At 39.5% G+C, this 21,068-nt stretch overlaps 1 protein-coding gene across 1 annotated transcript in view; it reads left to right on the plus strand.

Moving 5' to 3' along the window:
* The window catches only part of STAG1 (stromal antigen 1), a 374,182-nt gene that overhangs the window by 320 nt on the left and 352,794 nt on the right, over window positions 1-21,068 (plus strand). The window lies entirely within an intron of this gene.

The raw sequence follows: 21,068 nt of genomic DNA on the forward strand, positions 1-21,068 counted from the left end.
TTCTGTTTTGAGAATTATCTCAGTTATTTGAGATTTTATTTGAGAATTAAATGAGTTTCTGCAGACGATCCTGGTTGGATTTAGAAGTTAGTTGTCATTTGGATATGTTGTTCAACCCCCAGATTCTGTTATGCTGTCGCTTTCTAGTCAGTCCTCTTTTACCCCAGTCTCTAACAACCACTGGTCTGTTCTGTTCTGTGTGGTTTTCTAACAATGTCTTGTAAGTGGAATTCTACAGTAAGTACATAGTCTGTGTACTTGAGACTCATTTAATTGTTGAATAGTATTCCATCTTGTGAATGTGCTATCGTATAATTATAATCTTTTAATTAAGGATAGTTTGGAGATGTTTGGACTCCCCTGGTGGCTCAGACGGTAAAGCGTCTGCCTAAAATGTGGGAGACCCAGGTTCAGTTCCTGGGTTGGGAAGATCTCCTGGAGAAGGAAATAGTAACCCACTCCAGTATTCTTGCCTGGAAAATCCCATGGACTGAGAAGCCTGATAGGCTACAGGGCATGGGGTCGCAAAGAGTCGGACACAACTGAGCGACTTCACTTTCACTTTGGGGATGTTTACAGTTTCTGGCAGTTATGAATAAATTACTACGAGCATTTGATTATTAATGCACCTTTTTTTTTTTTTTTTGGTAAGAACATAAGCTTTCTTTGAACTTTGCCACCTAGGAGTGGCATTGCTTTCAGTTCCCTTCAGTTCAGTCACTCAGTCATGTCCGACTCTTTGCAACCCCATGAACCTCAGCACGCCAGGCCTCCCTGTCCATCACCAACTCCTGGAGTTCACTCAGACTCTGGTCCATGAGTCAGTGATGCCATCTAACCACCTCATCCTGTGTCGTCCCCTTCTCCTCCTGCCCTCAATCTTTTCCAGCGTTAGAGTCTTTTAAATTATTCAGCTCTTTGCATCAGGTGGCCAAAGTATTGGAGTTCCAGCTTCAACATCAGTCTTTCCAGTGAACACCCAGCACTGATCTCCTTTAGGATGGACTGGTTGGATCTCCTTGCAGTCCAAGGGACTCCTATTAAGAGTCTTCTCCAACACCACAGTTCAAAAGCATCAATTCTTCAGCACTCAGCTTTCTTTATAGGCCAACTCTCACATCCATACATGACTACTGGAAAAACCACAGCCTTGACTAGACAGAGCTTTGTTGACAAAGTAACATCTGCTTTTTAATATGCTGTCTAAAAAAAATAATAATAATAATATGCTGTCTAGGTTGGTCATAACTTTGCTTCCAAAGGAGTAGTGTCTTTTAATTTCATGGCTGCAATCACCATCTGGAGTGATTTTGGAGCCCCCCCAAATAAAGTCAGCCACTGTTTCCACTGTTTCCCCATCTATTTGCCATGAAGTGATGGGACCAGATGCCATGATCTTAGTTTTCTGAATGTTGAGCTTTAAGCCAACTTTTTCACTCTCCTCTTTCACTTTCATCAAGAGGCTCTTTAGTTCTTCACTTTCTGCATAAGGGTGGTGTCATCTGCATATCTGAGGTTATTGATATTTCTCCCGGCAATCTTGATTCCAGCTTGTGCTTCTTCCAGCCCAGCGTTTCTCATGATGTACTCTGAATATAAGTTAAATAAGCAGGGTGACAATATGCAGCCTTGAAGTACTCCTTTTCCTATTTGGAACCAGTCTGTTGTTCCATGTCCAGCTCTCACTGTTGCTTCCTGAACTGCATATAGGTTTCTGAAGAGGCAGGTCAGGTGGTCTGGTATTCCCATCTCTTTCAGAATTTTCCACAGTTTACTGTGATCCACACAATCAAAGGCTTTGGCATAGTCAATAAGGCAGAAATAGATGTTTTTCTCGAACTCTCTTGCTTTTTCGATGATCTAGTGGATGTTGGCAATTTGATCTCTGGTTCCTCTGCCTTTTCTAAAACCAGCTTAAACATCTGGAAGTTCACAGTTCACGTATCACTGAAGCCTGGCTTGGAGAATTTTGAGTGTCACTTTACTAGCATATGAGATGAGTGCAATTGTGCAGCAGTTTGAGCATTCTTTGGAATTGCCTTTCTTTGGGATTGGAATGAAAACTGACCTTTTCCAGACCTGTGGCCACTGCTGAGTTTTCCAAATTTGCTGACATATTGAATGCAGCAGCATCTTTTAGGATTTGAAATAGGTCAACTGGAATTCCATCACCTCCACTAGCTTTGTTCATGGTGGTGCTTCCTAAGGCTCACTTGACTTCACATTCCAGGATGTCTGGCTCTTGTTGAGTGATCACACCATCGTGATTATCTGGGTTATGAAGATCTTTTTTGTATAGTTCTTCTCTGTATTCTTGCCACATCTTCATAGTATATTCTGCTTCTGTTAGGTCCCTACCATTTCTGTCCTTTGTTGATCCCATCTTTGCATGAAATGTTCCCTTAGTATCTCTAATTTTCTGTAGAGATCTCTAGTTTTTCACATTCTGTTTCTTCGCATTGATCACTGAGGAGGGCTTTCTTATCTCTCCTTGCTATTCTTTGGAACTCTGCATTCAAATGGGTGTATCTTTCCTTTTCTCCTTTGCTTTTCGCTTCTTTTCACAGCTATTTGTAAGGTCTCCTCAGACAGCCATTTTGCTTTTTTTCATTTTTCTTGGGGATGGTCTTGATTCCGGTCTCCTGTACAATGCCGCAAACCTCTGTCCATAGTTCATCAGGCACTCTTATCACATCTAGTCCCTTAAGTCTATTTCTCACTTCCTGTGTATAATCATAATGGATTTGATTTAGGTCATACCTGAATTGTCTAGTGGTTTTCCCCACTTTCTTCAATTTAAGTCTGAATTTGGCAATAAGGAGTTCATGATCTGAGCCACAGTTTCCTCCCGGTCTTGTTTTTTGCTGAGTGTATAGAGCTTCTCCATCTTTGGCTGCAACAAATATGATCAATCTGATTTTTTGTTGTTGAACATCTGGTGATGTCCACGTGTAGAGTCTTCTCTTGTGTTGTTGGAAGAGGGTGTTTGTTATGCCCAGTGCTTTCCCTTGGCAGAACTTTATTAGCCTTTGTCCTGCTTCATTCTGTACTCCAAGGCCAAAATGCCTGTTAGTCCAGGTGTTTCTTGACTTCCTACTTTTGCTTTCTAGTCCCCTATAATGAAAAGGACATCTTTTTTCAGTGTTCGTTCTAAAAGGTCTTGTAGGTCTTCATAGAACCATTCAACTTTAGCTGCTTAGTTATATATTAACAGTTAGTGTCTGGTTACTAGCTGTTTTTCATAGGGATTGTGCTATTTTTCCATTTCTTCCAGCTATGTTATGTATGAATTTTCCAGCTGTTTTGACTCCTTACCAACACTTGAAATGGTCTTTTTAATTTTAGTCATGTTAATATGTATGTAGTAGTATCTCATTTCAGTTCTAGTCCATTCCCTAATGAGAAGATCACCTGGAGAAGGAAATAACAACCCACTCCAGTACTCTTGCCTGGGGAATCCCATGAACAGAGGAGCCTAGCGGGCTATAGGCCATTGGATCACAAAAGAGTTGGATAGAACTTAATAGACTAAAACAACAAAACAATGGTAAAGAGCGTCCACTGGAAATATATGTTACCCTTTTATGTTCTTTGTTAAAGTGTCTGTTCAAATCCTTCACCTATGGGGAAAAAAAGGAACTGTTTTCTGTCTTATATTTGACGTTTGAAAGTTTTCTTCCTATAAGTTCTTTTTCAATTACATGATTTGAAAGTATTTTCTCTTAGTGTATGACTTTTTAAAATCTCTCACATGTCTTTTTCAGAGAAAAAAGATTAAGTCTAGTTAGTCTCTTTTTTGTTTCTTTTTATGAATGGTACTTTTGGTGTCAACATGTAAGAACTCATTACCTAACCAGAGATGACAAAGCTTTTCTCAAATTTGTTATGTTCCATTTTGTGATTATAGCCATCCTCAAAACTGGAAAATGTTATTGCATTGTGGTTTTGATGTGCATTTCTCTAACAAGTTGAGCCTCAACTCTTGATGTGCTTATTGGCCAATAATATATCTTCTTTGGAGAAGTGTCTGTTTGAGTCCTTTGACCATTAAAAAAATATATATTATTTATTTTTGGTTGTGGTGGGTCCTTGTTGCTGCAGGCAGCATCCTCTAGTTGTGATGAGCTGAAGCTCCTCTTTGTTGTGGTGCGTGGGCTTCTCCTTATCCTGGCTTGTCTTGTTGTGGAGCATGGGCTTCAGATTTGTGAGTATAGTAGTTGCAGCTCACAGGCTTTAGAGTACAGACTCAGTAATTGTTGTGCAGAGGCCTAGTCGCTCCAAGGCATGTGGGATCTTCCAGGACCAGGGGATGAACCTATGTCCCCTGTGTTGGCAGGTGGACTTCCAACCACTGAACCTCCAGAGAAGTTCTGACAATTTCTTTTTAACTGGGTTTTTTTTTTTTTTTTGGTGTAATTCGATAGTAAGAAATTACAGTGGACTCTTGAACAGCATGAATATGAATTATGTGAATCCACTTAAACATAGAATTTTTTCAATAAATGCGTCCAGTAGTACTAAACACAGTCTACAGTTGGTTGAATCTGTGTCTGCATAACTGGATGTAGAGTGCCATCTGTGAAGTTATATGTGATTTTTCAACCATATGGGTGGTTGAACCTTATAAGCCCTGTGTTGTTCAAGGGTCATCTTTGTATTCTGGGTACTAGATTCTTATCAGATAAATGATTTCCAAACTTTTTTTTTACTATCCTTTGATTGCCTTCTGACTCTGTTGATAAAGTCCTTTGATGCAGAAAAGTTTTTTTATATTGATGAAATCTATCTTATTTTTTCTTTTGTTGCCTGTGCCTTTGATGTCACAGCCAAGAAATCATTTCCAAATCTACTATCATGATGCTTTTGCACTAGTTTTTCTTTAAGAAGTTTTATAATTTTTTTACACTTAGATGTTTGGTCCATTTTCAGTTGATTTTTGTGCATGATGTAAGACCAGGATTCAATTTCTTTTTTTCCTGTATGTGAATATCTATATTTCCCAGCACCGTTTTTTTTGAAAAGACAGTGTTTCCCTTATTTGCATGATCTTGGTTTTCTTGCCAGAATCCATTTGACCAAATATGTGAGGATTTATTTCTGGAAGTGGTTTTCTTTTGGTTTGTATGTTTGTCTCTATACTTGTATCACAGTGTTTTGATTACTGTCACTTTGTGGTGAAATTTGATCTCTAGAAGTGTGAGACTTCCAACTTTGGTCTCTCTTTCCAAGATCATTTTGGCTTTAAAGGTCCTTTCCATGAGATTCCATAAGAATTTCGGATGAGATTTTCTGTATAAAAGAATTAAGATTTTGACAAGTACAGTATTGAATCTGTAGATTGTTTTGAGTGCCTAGTGACATCCTTATAATATTGTCTTCCCATCTGTAAACAAATCTTTTACCTGGGTTAAATTTCTTTTTTAAATGTTTCCTTTATTCTAATGCAACTGTAAATGTAATTTTCTTCCCTTTCATTTTTTTTAATGGTCACTGTACAAAAACAGTGTTTTGTGGTTGATTTTTTATCCTCTCACATTGTTAAACTTATTAGTTCTAAAAAAGAATTCATTTTTGTATATTGTCTTCCACCTACAAGTTTTTTTCAACTTGTTCAAGTCGCTTAGTTGTGTCCAACTTTTTGCGACCCCATGGGCTGCAGCCCACCAGGCTTCCCTATCATTCACTATCTCCATGAGGTTGCTCAAACTCATTTCCATTGAGTCAGTGATGCCATTTTCAACTAGTATTTGGCTATTGTCGATTCCTTAAGATTTTCTATATATAAAGGATTATGTCGTCTCTGAATAAAGATAGTATCACTTTTTTTCCTACTTGCATGTGATTTATGTCTCTTTCTTGCATAATTGTTCTGCTTCAACATACACTAATTTGTTGAAAACCATGGTAAAAATGGACATTGTTGACTTCTTGATTTTAGGGGGGGTAGCTTTTATTTTAGTCGTTCAACAGAGTATGAAGTTAGTTACTTGTTTTTCATAAATGCTCTTTATTATATTAAGAAAGTTCCATTCAGTTTCCTAGTTTTTTGAATGTTTTTATCATGAAGTAATGTTTTGGCTCTTTAGTGTCTCTTGAGATTTTGTGAAATGCTTTTTGTCTTAATTTGAGATGATTTTGTGGTTCTTTTTTACTTTCTAATAATATATCTTATTACCTTGATTTTCTAATGTTGGACAACTTTGGCATTCTTGGGTAGGCCCCCCTTCCCCATGGTATATATTATATAATATGTAGTTATATGTTTGCTATTTGAAAAATTTTGCACTTATATTTCAGAGAAGGCAATGGCACCCCACTCCAGTACTCTTGCCTGGAAAATCCCATGGACGGAGGAGCCTGGTGGGCTGCAGTCCATGGGGTCGCTAAGAGTCAGACACGACTGAGTGACTTCACTTTCACTTTCCACTTTCATGCATTGGAGAAGAAAATGGCAACCCACTCCAGTGTTCTTGCCTGGAGAATCCCAGGGACTGGCGGGGGCCTGGTGGGCTGCCGTCTATGGGGTCGCACAGAGTTGGACATGACTGAAGTGACTTAACAGCAGCAGCACTTACCTTTATAGGAGAAATTGTTCTGTAGGTTTTTTTTTGGGGGGGGGCGGGTTCTGTGTTTGGCTTTTATATAGAAGAAATGCTGGCTTCATAGATTGAGTTAGGAAATCTTCCTCATATATTTTTAGGAAGATTTTGAGAATGATCATTGTTATTTATTTAAATTGCTTGTAGAATTCGCTAGTGTAACCATCTGATTCTGGACTTCTTTGTTAGGTTTTGATAGCTGATTCTCTTTGAATGTTACAGGTTTGTTCTAATCTTTTACTTTTCCTTGAGCCATTTAATATAGGTTATGCAGTTTATTGGCATATAATTTTTTCCTATTCTCTTATAATCTTTTTTGTTTCTATAAGGTTTTTAATTCTAGAAATTTAAGAAAGGTGGGAATTTATAAATAAATAAATATGTAAATTTAAAATTCCTTTAATCAGATCCTGTTAGGAAACACTTGCAGGCTCTATAGCAATAGTTCTCAAGGTATGGTTCCCCACCAGCAATTTCAGTATCACCTTGGCACAGTTAAAAATGCAGAATCTTGGAAATTCTTTGAAAGTCCAGTGCTTAGGACTCTGTGCTCTCACTGCCAAGGGCATGGGTTCAATCCCTGGTCAGGGAACAGATGCAGCAAACTGCATGGCGTGGCTATAAAAAAAAAGAACTGTAGATTCTTGAGTTACACCCCATACCTACTGAATCAGACCCTGGGCATCAGATCCAGCAGTTGTATTCCAACAAGGCTTTCAGGTAATTCTGATACACATCAAAGTTTGAAAAACCCCAGTGCAGAGCTTTCCTGAATGTACCTAGTATTCCCTAAATGGAGACCTGGTCCCCTCAGCCCTCAGGAGCAGAACCCCTAGGAGTATTCAAAGCCTCCAAGCCATAGTCTCCAGCATCAGTGGCCTATCCAGGGTTGGGTCTTACTGGTCCCAACTTGTCCTCAGAGGCAGACAGAGAATGAGCATCATATCAGCACGTCCTGTCCCTCCTCAGATATTCTACCATCTGCTTGTCTGCTTCAGTCATCTGAACAAAGGCCATGTAACTGTGGGAGGAGCTTGTATCTCTTCACCCAGGGCAGCTGCACAGGGCTTAGGAGCCAGTTGGCATGGGGCTCAGATCAGGATGGCAGAGTGGGGCTCCTGTAGGCTGAATGATAGGTACAGGTCCTGATGTCAAGTCTTCATGTAGGTTGAATTCCTGGATGAATTCATTTCAGTTCACCCCTAAGTTCTTTTTAGTATTCTACATGCCAGCTGCATGATGACACCTTTGACAGTGCACACACTTTCATGAAGTTAGACCTTCATTAATTTGAAATACTTGATATGAAAATGTTCCATTAGAGGGAATTTGTTGGTGGTTCAGTGGTTAGAGTTCCACATTTCCACTGCCAGGGCCATGGGTCCGATCCCTGGTGAGGGAACTACTAGTGTTGGAGAGGTTGGAGGCATGAATCAGCAGTGGCTTACTGTGGGAACCTATTTCTTTGTAAGGTTGATAGTAATATTACTGCTTTAATTTATGAGTGTGGTTATTTGCATCTTCTCTCTTTTTTACTTACTGAGTCTGAAAGTTTGTCAGTAATGTCAATACATTTAAAAAAGTCAAATTTTAGCCTTATAAATTCTATTATTTCTCTACTCTTGTTTATTTCTCCTTTTATTTTTATTATTTCATAAATTTGCTGCCTTCAGGTTTAACTTGGGCTTCCCAGGTAGCACTAGAATCTGCCAGCCAGTGCAGGCGACATGAGAGAAGCAGGTTCGTGCCTGGGTCAGGAAGATCCTCTGGAGTGGGGCATGGCAACCCACTCCAGTATTCTTGCCTGTAAAATCTCATGGACAGAGGAGCCTGGCGGACTACAGTCCATTGGGTCGCAAAGAGTCAGACATGACTGCAGCGACGTAGCACGCATACAGGTTTAATTTGCTCTTGATTAAGGTAGAGAGTTAGATTATTGAATTGATACATTTCTTTTTAACATGGGTGTTTACAGTTATATTTCCCTCTGAGCACTGCTTTTGGTATGTCTCATAAATTTTGACATATAATGTCTTTGTTTTCACTAGTCTCATAGTATTCTAATTTGTCATTTCTTCAACTCAGTAATTTAAGAGTATGCTGTTTAGTTTCCACATATTTGCAAATTTTCCAGTTTCTCTCCTGTTACTGATTTCTACTTCCTTTGCTTTCTGCTCTAAGAATACAGTTTCTGTGATTTCAAGCTTTTAAAAGTTGCTGGGACTTTTTTATGGCCTAATCAGCTATGCTGTAGAAGTTGTATGTGCACTTGAGAAAAGGGTGTATTCTGTTTTTGGGTGGAATATTCCTTATATGTCTATTAGGTCTGTTTGATATATGGTATCTGTTGTTCAAGTCCTCTATTGCCTTATTAATCTTATGTCTGGTCTTGTTTTTTTTTTTTTTTTGGGAAGTGGTGTATTGAAATCACCAACTATGGCCACAGTCCATGGGGTTGCAAAGAGTCCGACACAACTGACTGACTGAGCATGCACGCTTGATAAGGAAAGACTTCCGACACTTTGCTTTTTTTTTTTTTTTCCTTCCTGCTTGTCTTATATCTTCATTTTTCTTTAACTTTGTATTGGGGTGTAGCTGATTAACAAACTATAGTGTGATATTTTCAAGTGAACAGCAAAAGGACTTAGCCGTACATATACATGTTTCTATTCTCTCCCAAACCCCGCTCCCATCCAAGCTGGCACATAACATTGAGTAGAGTTCCATGTGCTGTACAGTGGGTCCTTGTTGGTTATGCATTTTAAATACAGCGGTGTGTATATGTCCATCCCAAACTCCGTAATTATCCCTTTCTCCCATCCCTACCCTGGCAATGAGAAATTTGTTCTTTAAGTCTGTGAGTATCTGTTTTGTAAGTTAGTTCATTTGTATCATTTCTTTTTTGATTCCACATAAAAGGGATGTTATATAATATTTCTGTGTGACTTAATTCACTCAGTATGACATTTTGTAGGTCCATCCATGTTGTTGCAAATGGTGTTACTTCATTCTTTTTAATGGCTTAGTAATATTACATTGTGTGAAATGTTACATTGTGTGTGTGTGTGTGGTGTGTCCACATGTATATACACACCACATTTTCTTTACCCATTCCTCAGTCAATGGACATTTAGTTTGCCTCCATGTCTTGGCTCGTTCAAAATGAGGCAGGGAGTACCTCAAGGCTGTATGTTGTCACCCTGCTTTTTTAACTTACATGCAGAGTAATCATGTGAAACTCAGGGCTGGAAGAATCACAAGCCGGAATCAAGATCGTCAGGAAAAATACCAGCAATCTTAGATATGCAGAAAGCAGAGAAGAACTAAAGGGCCTTTTGATGAGGGTGAAAAAAGGGAGTGAAAAACCTGGCTTAAAACTCAGCACACAAAAGACTAAGATCATGGCATCTGGTCCCATCACTTCATCGCAAATAGATGGAGAAAAAAGTGGAAACAGTGACATTTTCCACTGGGTTCCAAAATCACTGTGGACAGTGACTGCATCCACGAAATTAAAAAGCTCTTACTCCTTATAAAGAAAGCTATGACAAACCTAGAAAGTGTATTAAAAAGCAGAGCTACCACTTTGCTGACAAAGGTCCATATAGTCAAAGCTGTGGTTTTTCCAGCTCAGTTCAGTCGCTCAGTCGTGTCCACCTCTTCGCGACCCTATGGACTGCAGCATGCGAGGCCTCCCTGTCCATTACCAACTTCTGGAGTTTACTCAAATTCATGTCCATCGAGTCAGTGATGCCATCCAACCATCTCCTCCTCTGTCGTCCCCTTCTCCGCCCACCTTCAATCGTTTCCAGCATCAGGGTCTTTTCCAGTGAATCAGTTCTTCACATTACGTGGCCAAAGAATTGGAGTTTTAGCCTCAGCATCAGTCCTTCCAATGAATATTCAGGACTGATTTCTTTTAGGATGGACTAGTTGGATCTCCTTGCTGTCCAAGGGACTCTCAAGAGTCTTCTCCAATGCTACAGTTCAAAATCATCAATTCTTTGGCGCTCAGCTTTCTTTATATATAGTCCAACTCTCGCAAACATACATGACTATTGGAAAAACCATAGCTTTGACTAGACAGACCTTTGTTGGCAAAGTAATGTCTCTGCTTTTTAATATGCTGTCTAGGTTGGTCCTAACTTTCCTTCCAAGGAGTAAGCGTCTTTTAATTTCATGGATGCAGTCACCATGTGCAGTGATTTTGGAGCCCCCAAAAATAAAGTCTGACACTGTTTCCACTGTTTCCCCATCTGTTTGCTATGAAGTGATGGGACCAGATGCCATGATTAATTTTCTGAATGTTGAGTTTTAAGCCAACTTTTCACTCTCCTTTTTCACTTTCATCAAGAGGCTCTTTCATTCTTCTTCACTTTCTGCCATAAGGGTGGTGTCATCTGCATATCTGAGGTTATTGATATTTCTCCTGGCAGTCTTGATTCCAGCTTGTGCTTCATCCAGCCCAGCGTTTCTCATGATGTACTCTGCATAGAAGTTAAATAATCAGGGTGACCATATACAGCCTTGAAGTACTCCTTTCTCTATTTGGAACTAGTCTGTTTTTCCATGTCCAGTTCTAACTGTTGCTTCCTGACCTGCATACAGATTTCTCAAGAGGCAGGTCAGGTGGTCTGGTATTCCCATTTCTTGAAGAATTTTCCACAGTTTGTAGTGATTTTCGTGACCACAGCCACAAAATTTAAAAAAAAAAAAACAGCAAACTTCTTACTCCTTATAAAGAAAGCTATGACAAACCTAGACAGCATATTAAAAAGCAGAGACATCACTTTGCTGACAAAGGCCTGTATGATCAAAGCTGTGGTTTTTCCAGTAATCATGTATTGATGTGAAAGTTGGACCATAAAGAAGGCTGAATGCTGAAGAATTGATGGTTTATAATTATGGTGCTGGAAAAGACTCTTGAGAGTCTTTAGGGAAGCAAGGAGATCAAACCAGTCTATCCTACAGGAAATTAAACCCAAATATTCATCGAAAGGACTGATGCTGAAGCTGGTGTTCCAATACTTTGGCCACCTGATGCAAAGAGCCAACTCATGGAAAAGACCCTGATGCTGGGAAAGATTGAGGACAGGAGGAGAAAGGGGTGACAGAGGATGAGATGGTGCATGGCATCATGACTCAGTGGACATGAGTTTGAGTAAACTCCTAGAGATAGTGGAGGACACGGAAGCCAGGCGTGTTGCAATCCATGGGGTCACAAAGTTGGACACAACTTAGCAACTGAACAGCAGTGTTTTGGCTATTGTAAACACTGCTACAGTGATCTTCTTTGTTGCTTAATTTCTCCATCACTGCCTTCCTTTGTGTTTGATCTTCTAGTGTACCTTTTCATTTAAAAAATTTCATTTTAAATTACACTGGTGATCATGATATCTTATGTTTATATCAATTTAGTTTGAAACAGTAGTAACTTGACTTTTTATTTATATATTTGGGCATACCTCAAATATATTGTGGATTTTGTTCTAGAACACCACAGTAAAGCAAATAGCACAATAAAGTTTTAAGTTTTCCAGTTATGTTTGGTCTAAACTATAGCTTGTTAAGTTTTCAGTGTCACTATGTCTTAAATGATGTACATACCTTTATTTATATATATAAGAATACTTTATTGCTAAGACATGCTAGCCATCATCTGAGCCTTCAGCTATTGGTAGTCTTTTGATGAAGGAGGGTCATGCCTCAGTGTTGATTGCTGCTGAATAATTAGGGTTGTGGTTTCCAAAGGATGGAGTGACTGTGGCAGTTTCTTAAAATAAGGCAACAGTGAAGTTTGCCACATTGGGGACTCTTCAATTCATGAATGATTTCCCTATAGTGTGCAGTGCTGTTTGATACTATTTTACCCACAATAGAACTTTTTTAAAAAATTGGCGTGAGCCCTCCCAAACTTGCCACTGCTTTATCAGTTAGGTTTGCATAATATTCTAAACTCTTTATTGACATTTCAACATCTGCTCAGCATCTTCAGCAGTTACAACTTTCATCTCAAGAAAGTACTTTGTTTGCTCATATGCAGGAACCTTCTCATTTGTTAGTTTATCATGAGATTTGTAACAATGCAGTCACATATTCAGACTCCACTTCTAATTTTAGTTCTTTGCTATTTCACTCACTGCACCAGCAGTTCTTTCTCCCACGGAAGACTTGAATGCCTCAAAGTCATCTGTGAGGGTTGATAACAAGTGTTTGCAAACTCTTGTTGGTATTTTGACCTTTTCCATGAATCAGGAACATCACTAATGGTATCTAGAAAATACCATTTTGAATGAATGAATGTTTTCCTGGTTTTCATCTGACCTCATCCAGGTTCATCAGAGAAATCACTATCTATGACAGTTACAATCTTAAAATAGGTATTTCTTAACTAAAAAAACTTGAAAAGTGAAATAACTCCTTGTGGGCTGCAGGATGGGTTCTGTGTCAGGAGATGTGAAAATGGCATATGTCTCAATGTGCATCTTTAGCAGAGCTCTTCGTTGATCAGGTACATTGTCAACGAACAGTAAGTAATATTTGAATCTTTTTTTAGTCTGAGCAGTAGATCTCAAAAGTAGGCTTAAAGCATTTACTAAACAATGTTGCAAACAGATGTACTGTCAACCAGGCTTTGTTTTTCCATTTCTGTAGCACAGGCAGAATAGATAATAGTGTAATTCTTAAGGGCCCTGTGATTTTTGGAATAGTAAATGAACACTGGCTTCACTTTAAAGTCACTAGTTGCATTAGACTCTGTCAGGAAAGTGTGCTTGTTTTTTTGAAACTTAGAAGCCAGGCACTGACTTCTCTTTATACCTGTGAAAGTTCTCAATGGCATCTTCTTCCAGTGTAATACTATTTTGTCTACATTGAGAAAATTTTGTTTAGTTTTGTCGCTCAGTCACTCAGTCATGGCCAAGTGTTTGCAACCCCATGGACTGCAACACACCAGGCTTCCCTGTCCTTTACCATCTCCCGGAGTTTGTTCCAACTCATGTCCATTGAATTCTAACCATCTCATCCTTTGTCATCCCTTTCTCCTCCTGCCTTCAGTGTTTCCCAGCATCAGGGTGTTTTTCAATGCATCTGCTCATCCCATAAGATGGCCAAAGTACTGGAGCATCAGCTTCAGCATCAGTCCTTCCAGTGAATATTCAGGGTTGATTTCCCTTAGGATTGACTGGTTGGATCTCCTTGCTGTTCAAGGGACTCTCAAGAGTCTTCTCCAACACCACAGTTCAAAAGTATCAATTCTTCAGTGCACAGCCTTCTTTATTATGGTCTAGCTCTTGTATCCGTACATGACCACTGGAAAAACTATGAATTTAGCTAGATGTGCCTTTGTTGACAAGTGATGTCTCTGCTTTTTAATATATTGTCTAGGTTTGTCATATCTTTTCTTCCAGGGAGCAAGCCTCTTTTAATTTCGTGGCTGCAATCACCATCTGCAGTGATTTTGGAGCCCAGAAAAATAAAGTCAGCCACTGTTTCCACTGTTGCCCCATCTATTTGCCATGAAGTGATAAGACCAGATGCCATGATATTTGTTTTTTGAATGTTAAGTTTTAAGTCAGTTTTATCACTCTTCCCTTTAACCCTCATCAAGAGGCTCTTTAGTTCCTCTTTGCTTTGTGCTATAAGGATGATGTCATCTACATATGTGAGTTTATTGATATTTCTCCTGGCAGTCTTGATTCCAGCTTGTGCATCGTCCAGCCCGGCATTTCGCATGATGTACTTTGCATTAAGTTAAATAAGCAGGGTGACAATAGACAGCCTTGACGTACTCCTTTCCCGATTTGAAACCAGTCCATTGTTTCATATCTGGTTTTGACTGTTGCTTCTTGACCTGCATACAGATTTCTCAGGAGGCAGGTAAGGTGGTCTGGTATTTCTCTTAAAGAATTTTCCACAGTTTATTGTGATCCAAACAGTCAAAGGCTTTGGTGTAGTCAGTGGAGCACAAGTAGATGTTTTTTCTGGAATTCTCTTGCTTTTTCTATGATGCAGTGGATTTTTGCAGTTTGATCCCTGGTTCCTCTGACTTTTCTAAATCCAGCTTGTACATCTAGAAGCTGTTGGTTCAAATACTGTTGAAGGCTAGTTTGAAGGATTTTGAGCACTAGTTTGCTAGCATGTGAAAAGAATGCAGTTTGGTAGTTTGAACATTCTTTCGCATTGCCTTCTTTTGGGATTGGAATGAAAACTATCCTTTTCAAGTCCTGTAGCCACTGCTGAGTTTTCCAAATTTGCTGAGATATTGAATGCAGCACTTTGACAGCATAGTCTTTTAGGATTTGCAATAGCTCTTCTTGAATTCTATCACCTTCATTAGCTTTTTTTCGTAGTAATGCTTCCTAAGGCCCAGTTGACTTCACACTGCAGGATGTCTGGGTGCAGATGAGTGATCAATCATACCATTGTCATTATCTGGATCATTAAGAACTTTTTTTTTGTATAGTTCTTTTGTGTATTCTTGCCATCATCTTCTTAATATCTTCTGCGTCTGTTACATTTATACTGTTTCTTCCTTTATTGTGCCTGTCTTTGCATGAAATATTCCCTTGGTATCTCTAATTTTCTTGAAGAGATCTTTAGTCTTTGCTATATTGTTTTCCTGTATTTCTTTGCATTGATCACTTAGGAAAGCTTTCTTATGTTTTGTTGGTGTTGTTTGGAACTCTGTATTCTGATGGATATAGCTTTCCTTTTCTCCTTTGCCTTTTGCTTCTCTTTTCTCAGCTATTTGTAAGGCCTTCTCAGACAACCATTTTGCTTTCTGCATTTCTTTTCCTTGGGGATGGTTTTGATCACTGCCTCCCGTTCGAGCCTCCATCCATAGTTCTTCAGGCACTCTGTGTATTAGCTGCTGAACAACTATCGACAGGAGAATGTTGAAAACCCCCCCAAAAGATACCCCGTGTACAAGGGCAAAGGACGCCACAAGAAGATGGTAGGAGGGTGCAGTCACATTTAAAATCAAACCTCATACCATCCAGATACTCTGGAAGGGTGCAAACAAAAACCTGTGTTCCTCAGGACCAGGGAAAGGAGCTGTGATCTCCACAAGAGGCTGAGCCAGACCTGCCTGTCTGTGTTTGAATGTCTTTTGTGGAAGCGTGCATCAGAAGTGACCAGCTGCTGGGATAATTCTGGGAGGTGTGGCTAGTGGCATAAGTCCTCTCGGAGGAGGTCGCCATTATCCCCAGTACAGAGCCACAGAGCAGGCCACCCAGAAACTGGAGAACAATTATCCCAAAGAAGTTCTTGCACTGTTGTGAATGTTCTAGGCCCCACAACAGATTTCTCCACCTGGGGATCTGGCAAAGGGACTGAGAACTCCCAGGGAGTTTGACTTTGAAGTCCAGTTTAGTGTAAATACCTTAATTATTTTAACTAGATCTTCTAGTTAATTTGGTGCAGCTTCTGCATCAGCATTTGCTGCTTTACCTTGCACTTTTAGTTTAAGGAGACAGCTTCTTTCCTTAAGTGCCATGTACCAATCTCTGCTAGCTTCAGACTTTTCTATTGCAGCTTCTTCAGTTCTCTTAGCCTTTATAGAATTAAGAGAGTTAGGGCCTTTTTTGGATTAGACTTGGCTTAAGAGAAAGTTGTAACTGATTTGATCTTTTATCGAGATCACTCAGACTTTCTATCACCAGTAGGCTGTTTTGTTTCCTTATCATTCTTGTGTTTTCTAGGATAGCATTTTCAATTTTCTTCAAGAACTTTTCTTTGAATTCACAATTTGACTAACTGCTTGGTGCAAGAGGCCTTGCTTTTGATCACTCTGAGCTTTCAACATTCCTTCTTCATTAAGCTTAATCACAATTAGGTTTTGATTGAAAGTGAGAGACATACAGTTCTTCCTTTGAGTTGAACACATAGTGGCTCTTGTAGGTTTATTAATTGGCCCAATTTCAGTATTCACTGCAGATGGTGACTGCAGCCATGAAATTAAAAGACGCTGACTCCTTGGAAGGAAAGTTATGACCAACCTAGATAGCATATTCAAAAGCAGACACATTACTTTGTCAACAAAGATCCGTCTAGTCAAGGCTATGGTTTTTCCAGTAGTCATGTATGGATGTGAGAGTTGGACTGTGAAGAAAGCTGACTGCTGAAGAATTGATGCTTTTGAACTGTGGTGTTGGAGAAGACTCTTGAGAGTCCCTTGGACTGCAAGGAGATCCAACCAGTCCATTCTAAAAGAGATCAGTCCTGGGTGTTCTTTGGAAGGACTGATGCTAAAGCTGAAACTCCAATACTTTGGCCACCTCAGGCGAAGAGTTGACTCATTGGAAAAACCCTGATGCTGGGAGGGATTGGGGGCAGGAGGAGAAGGGGCCTTCTTGGAGTTCATTTATTTTACTAATTGTTTAGATTTATGTATTTAAAATAGGTTAAGTTTTTGCCATGTATCTTCAGATATTCTTTCTTGTCTCTCTTTGTTTATGTACTTCTGGAAGTCTAAGTTCAATATCTGGGCTTAGATGGAGATGATTTCTGTGATTTTTTTTCCTGTTAATGGGCCATCATTTCATATTTTTTTGTATGCTTTTTGAATTTTTGATGTTATTAAAAAACTGGACATTTTCAATATGTCCATTGTTGTAACATTGGACACTAGGTTCTTCTCTCCTCCCCATGGTTTCCTGTTGTCTTTTCAAGGACTACAGTCATCTCTTTATTTGCTTTGCTAATCTGTTTTTGCAAGGACTGTATTCTTTGTCATGTGTGGGTCCTAAAATTTTGTTGTCTTGTTCAGTGGTCATCTTTGAGATTTCTTTTGCTAATAGAAACAAGTAATTTCTGTTCTTTTTTTTTTTTTGCAGATGGTCTATTAGCTGAGGTACTTCTTCAAAAATTAGGCAGGTTTCCTACAGCTTTGCCTTAGTATTCACTTTGTGCTTGCATGGAGAGCAAAGATCACCTAGAATTGAAAGCCTATACTCCTTAGTTCTTGTCTAAGAATCCATCCAGCCCTGGGCATTCATGTAATACTCTACATTTCCTTGCATATGTGATACCCCTTTAGAGTTCTTATTCCCCAAATATCTTTCTTCTCCCCCTTTTTAAATTTGAGGCTTTTTAGATTGTTTAATGCTTATGCAATCCACTCTCTTGCCACAGACAGCTACTTGTATCACTGTGTGTTTAAATGCTTTTGAAAGATAATAGTTTTTCCAAAAAAAGAAAAAGGAAGCTCTTCAAAACACTCTGCTACAGTTTGGGAGAACAAGTCCATGGTGTTCTCTTTGGCACTAGGAAGCCACACCAGTAACTTGGTGTGCTGTCCTTGTAGGCTATGGAGGTGGTATATGAGTAAGCAAAAATACTACTGTGCTCTCTTATCAAATATAATAGACGTCTTTTGGCACTCCTCTCTTTATCATAAACTTTTATTAGATTCCAGATGTTCATAAGAGATGAGCTTTGTTGTTTTTTTGGCCAAACTAAAAAAACCTGGTGGTTTTCCGTGGTGGTTCAATGGTAAAGAATCCACGTGCCAGTATAGAAGATGTGGGTTTGATCCCTGGGTCAAGAAGACTCCCCTGGAGAAGGAAATGGCAACCCACTCCAGTATTCTTGCTTGGGAAATCCCATGGACAGAGTTACCTGGTGGACTACAGTTCATGGGGTCCCCAAAAAGTTAGACTTGACTTCATAACTAAAAAACAACAAAAGTTCCTTTACTGGAGGGCCTAAGTTTTGAGGTTTCCTAGTCTTTCATTTTCCATGACGTCATTTCTTTCTTTTGTTTTTGAAAGATTGATAATTCAATTTTCATGATTTTTTCCACTTCACATTTCAAACAATGCTTATCTGTCTTTCAGCTTACATTGTTGGAGCTGGTGATGGACAGGGAAGCCTGGCGTGCTGCACTCCATGGGGTCACAAAGAATCAGGCACAACTGAGTGACTGATACCATGGACCCCAGGATTCCAGGCTTCCCTGTCCTTCACCATGTCCTGGAGTTTGCCCAGACTCATGTCTCTTGAGTCAGTGATACCATCTAACCATCTCATCCTCTGTCGTCCCCTTCTCCTGCCTTCTCTCTTTCCCAGCATCAGGGTGTTTTCCAGTGAGTTGGCTTTGCATCAGATGGCCAAAGAATTGGAGTTTCAGCTTCAGCATCAGTCCTTCCAATGAATATTCAGGATTGATTTCTTTTAGAATGGACTTGTTAATCAGCTTGCGTAGTTTCTACCGAGAAGTCTGATCAGAATTTTTTGTTTGTTTCTTTGTATGTCAGGAATTATGTTACTTTTGTTTCCTTTTGAATTTTCTTCATATTTACCAATATTTATATTTTAGAATATTCAAGGGAATTCTCTGATCTTTCTTCTGTGTTTTAAACTCTGAAATTACTTTTGGGAAGCTGTTTGCTACCTCTTGAAATGTTTGTTTTTGACTTGATGTTTCTCTCTCCTTCTGAATTCTAGTTATGTGTTATTCTGTTAGGTATTGTGTCATAGCCTGTCTTGGATGCTCTGTTTTGTCTCACTTTGCTGCCTTTTTTTTAATTTAATAAACTTTAGTTTTAAGATAAGTTTTAGGTTCACAGTAGAATTGAATAGAAGTTAGAGAGATCCCCCATAACTCTTGTTCTCACATACATATAACCTCTTCCACTATTAACATCCCACATCACAGTGATCCATCTGTTACAGTCAGTGAACCTACGCTGACATGTCATTATCACCCAGTGTTTGTAGTTTACATTAGGGTTCACTCTTTGTGTTATATATTCTATGGGTTTTGTTTTAAATGTACTATTTAGATGTACCCATGATTCTAGTATCATACAGAATAGATTCTGTGCCCTAAAAATCTTGTGGTCTCACTTGTTCATCTTTCCTATCACATAACGTTTGGCCATCCCTGATATTTTTACTGTCCTCATAGTTTTACCTTTTCCAGAATGCCATGTCATTCAAATCATATAGGGTGTAGCTGTTTCACATTGGCTTCTTTTAGTTAGTAATATGTATTTGAGCTTCCTCCATGTCCTTTCCTGGTTTGATAGCTCATTACTTTTAAGTGTTAAGTAATGATGAATTTTCAGTTCATTTGGGTAAATACAAAGGAGTGTGATTGTTGGTAGTTGGTAGTACTGTTGATTGTAGTCTATGTATTCTGGCATACTCATTTTTTTCTAAAGTAATTTTCAGAGGACCTAAATATACATTTGGAGAAGGCAATGGCGATTCATTCCAGTACTCTTGCCTGGAAAATCCCAGGGATGGAGGAGTCTGGTAGGCTGCAGTCCATGGGGTCGTGAAGAGTCGGACACGACTGAGCGACTTCACTTTCACTTTCGTGCATTGGAGAAGGAAATGGCAACCCACTCCAGTGTTCTTGCCTGGAGAATCCCAGGGATGGCAGAGTCTGGTGGGCTACCGTCTATGGGGTCGCACAGAGTCGGACATGACTGAAGCAATTTAGCAGCAGCAGCAGCAAATAGACATTTTTCTGAAGAATATACACAGTTAAGCAAAATCTACATGAATAGATACTCAACATCACTAATCTTCAGGGAAATGAAAATCAGAGCCGTAATGAGGTATTCCTTCACACCTATGTGAAGATGTCTTTGATCAAAAAGATAAGAGAGATATTCTTGTTGAGAATACCGACAGAACAGAAACCTTGTTCACTGTTGATAGAAATGTAATTTGGTACAATCTCTAGAAAACATAATTAAAAATAAGACTATTGTATTATATATATAATATTATATAGCCACTTCTCAGTATATATCCACAATAAATGAAATCATTATCCCAAACACATAGATGTGTTTATCCCATGCTTGCAGCAGCATTCCAGTTTGCCTTGATTCATAGACGTAACATTCCAAGTTCCTATGCAATGTTGCTCTTTGCAGCATCGAACCTTGCTTCTGTCACCAGTCCCATCCACAACTGGGTGGTGTTTTTGCTTTGGCTCCATCCCTTCATTCTCTCTGGAGTTATTTCTCCACTGATCTCCAGTAGCATATTGGGCACCTACCGACCTGGGGGGTTCCTCTTTCAGTGTCCTATCTTTTTGTCTTTTCATACTGGGGTTCTCAAGGCAAGAATACTGAAGTGGTTTGCCGTTCCCTTCTCCAGTGGACCACATTCTGTCAGACCTCTCCACCTTGACCCGTCCGTCTTGGGTGGCCTCACACGGCATGGCTTAGTTTCATTGAGTTAAATAAGTCTGTGGTCCGTGTGTTCAGATTGGCCTGTTGTCTGTGATTGTGGTTTCAGTCTGTCTGCCCTCTCATGCCCTCTCTCAATGCCTACTGTCTTACTTGGATTTCTCTTACCTTGGACGTTGGGTATCTCTTCACGGCTGCTCCAGCAAAGCACAGCCACCACTCCTTACCTTGGACATGGGGTAGCTCCTCTCGGCCGCCGCCCCTGACCTTGGACGTAGGGTAGCTCCTCTCGGCTGCTGCCTCTGACCTTGGACGT

The sequence above is a fragment of the Bison bison genome, unplaced genomic scaffold (genome assembly GCF_000754665.1).
Source record: "Bison bison bison isolate TAMUID 2011002044 unplaced genomic scaffold, Bison_UMD1.0 scf7180017864384, whole genome shotgun sequence".
NCBI lineage: Eukaryota > Metazoa > Chordata > Mammalia > Artiodactyla > Bovidae > Bison > Bison bison.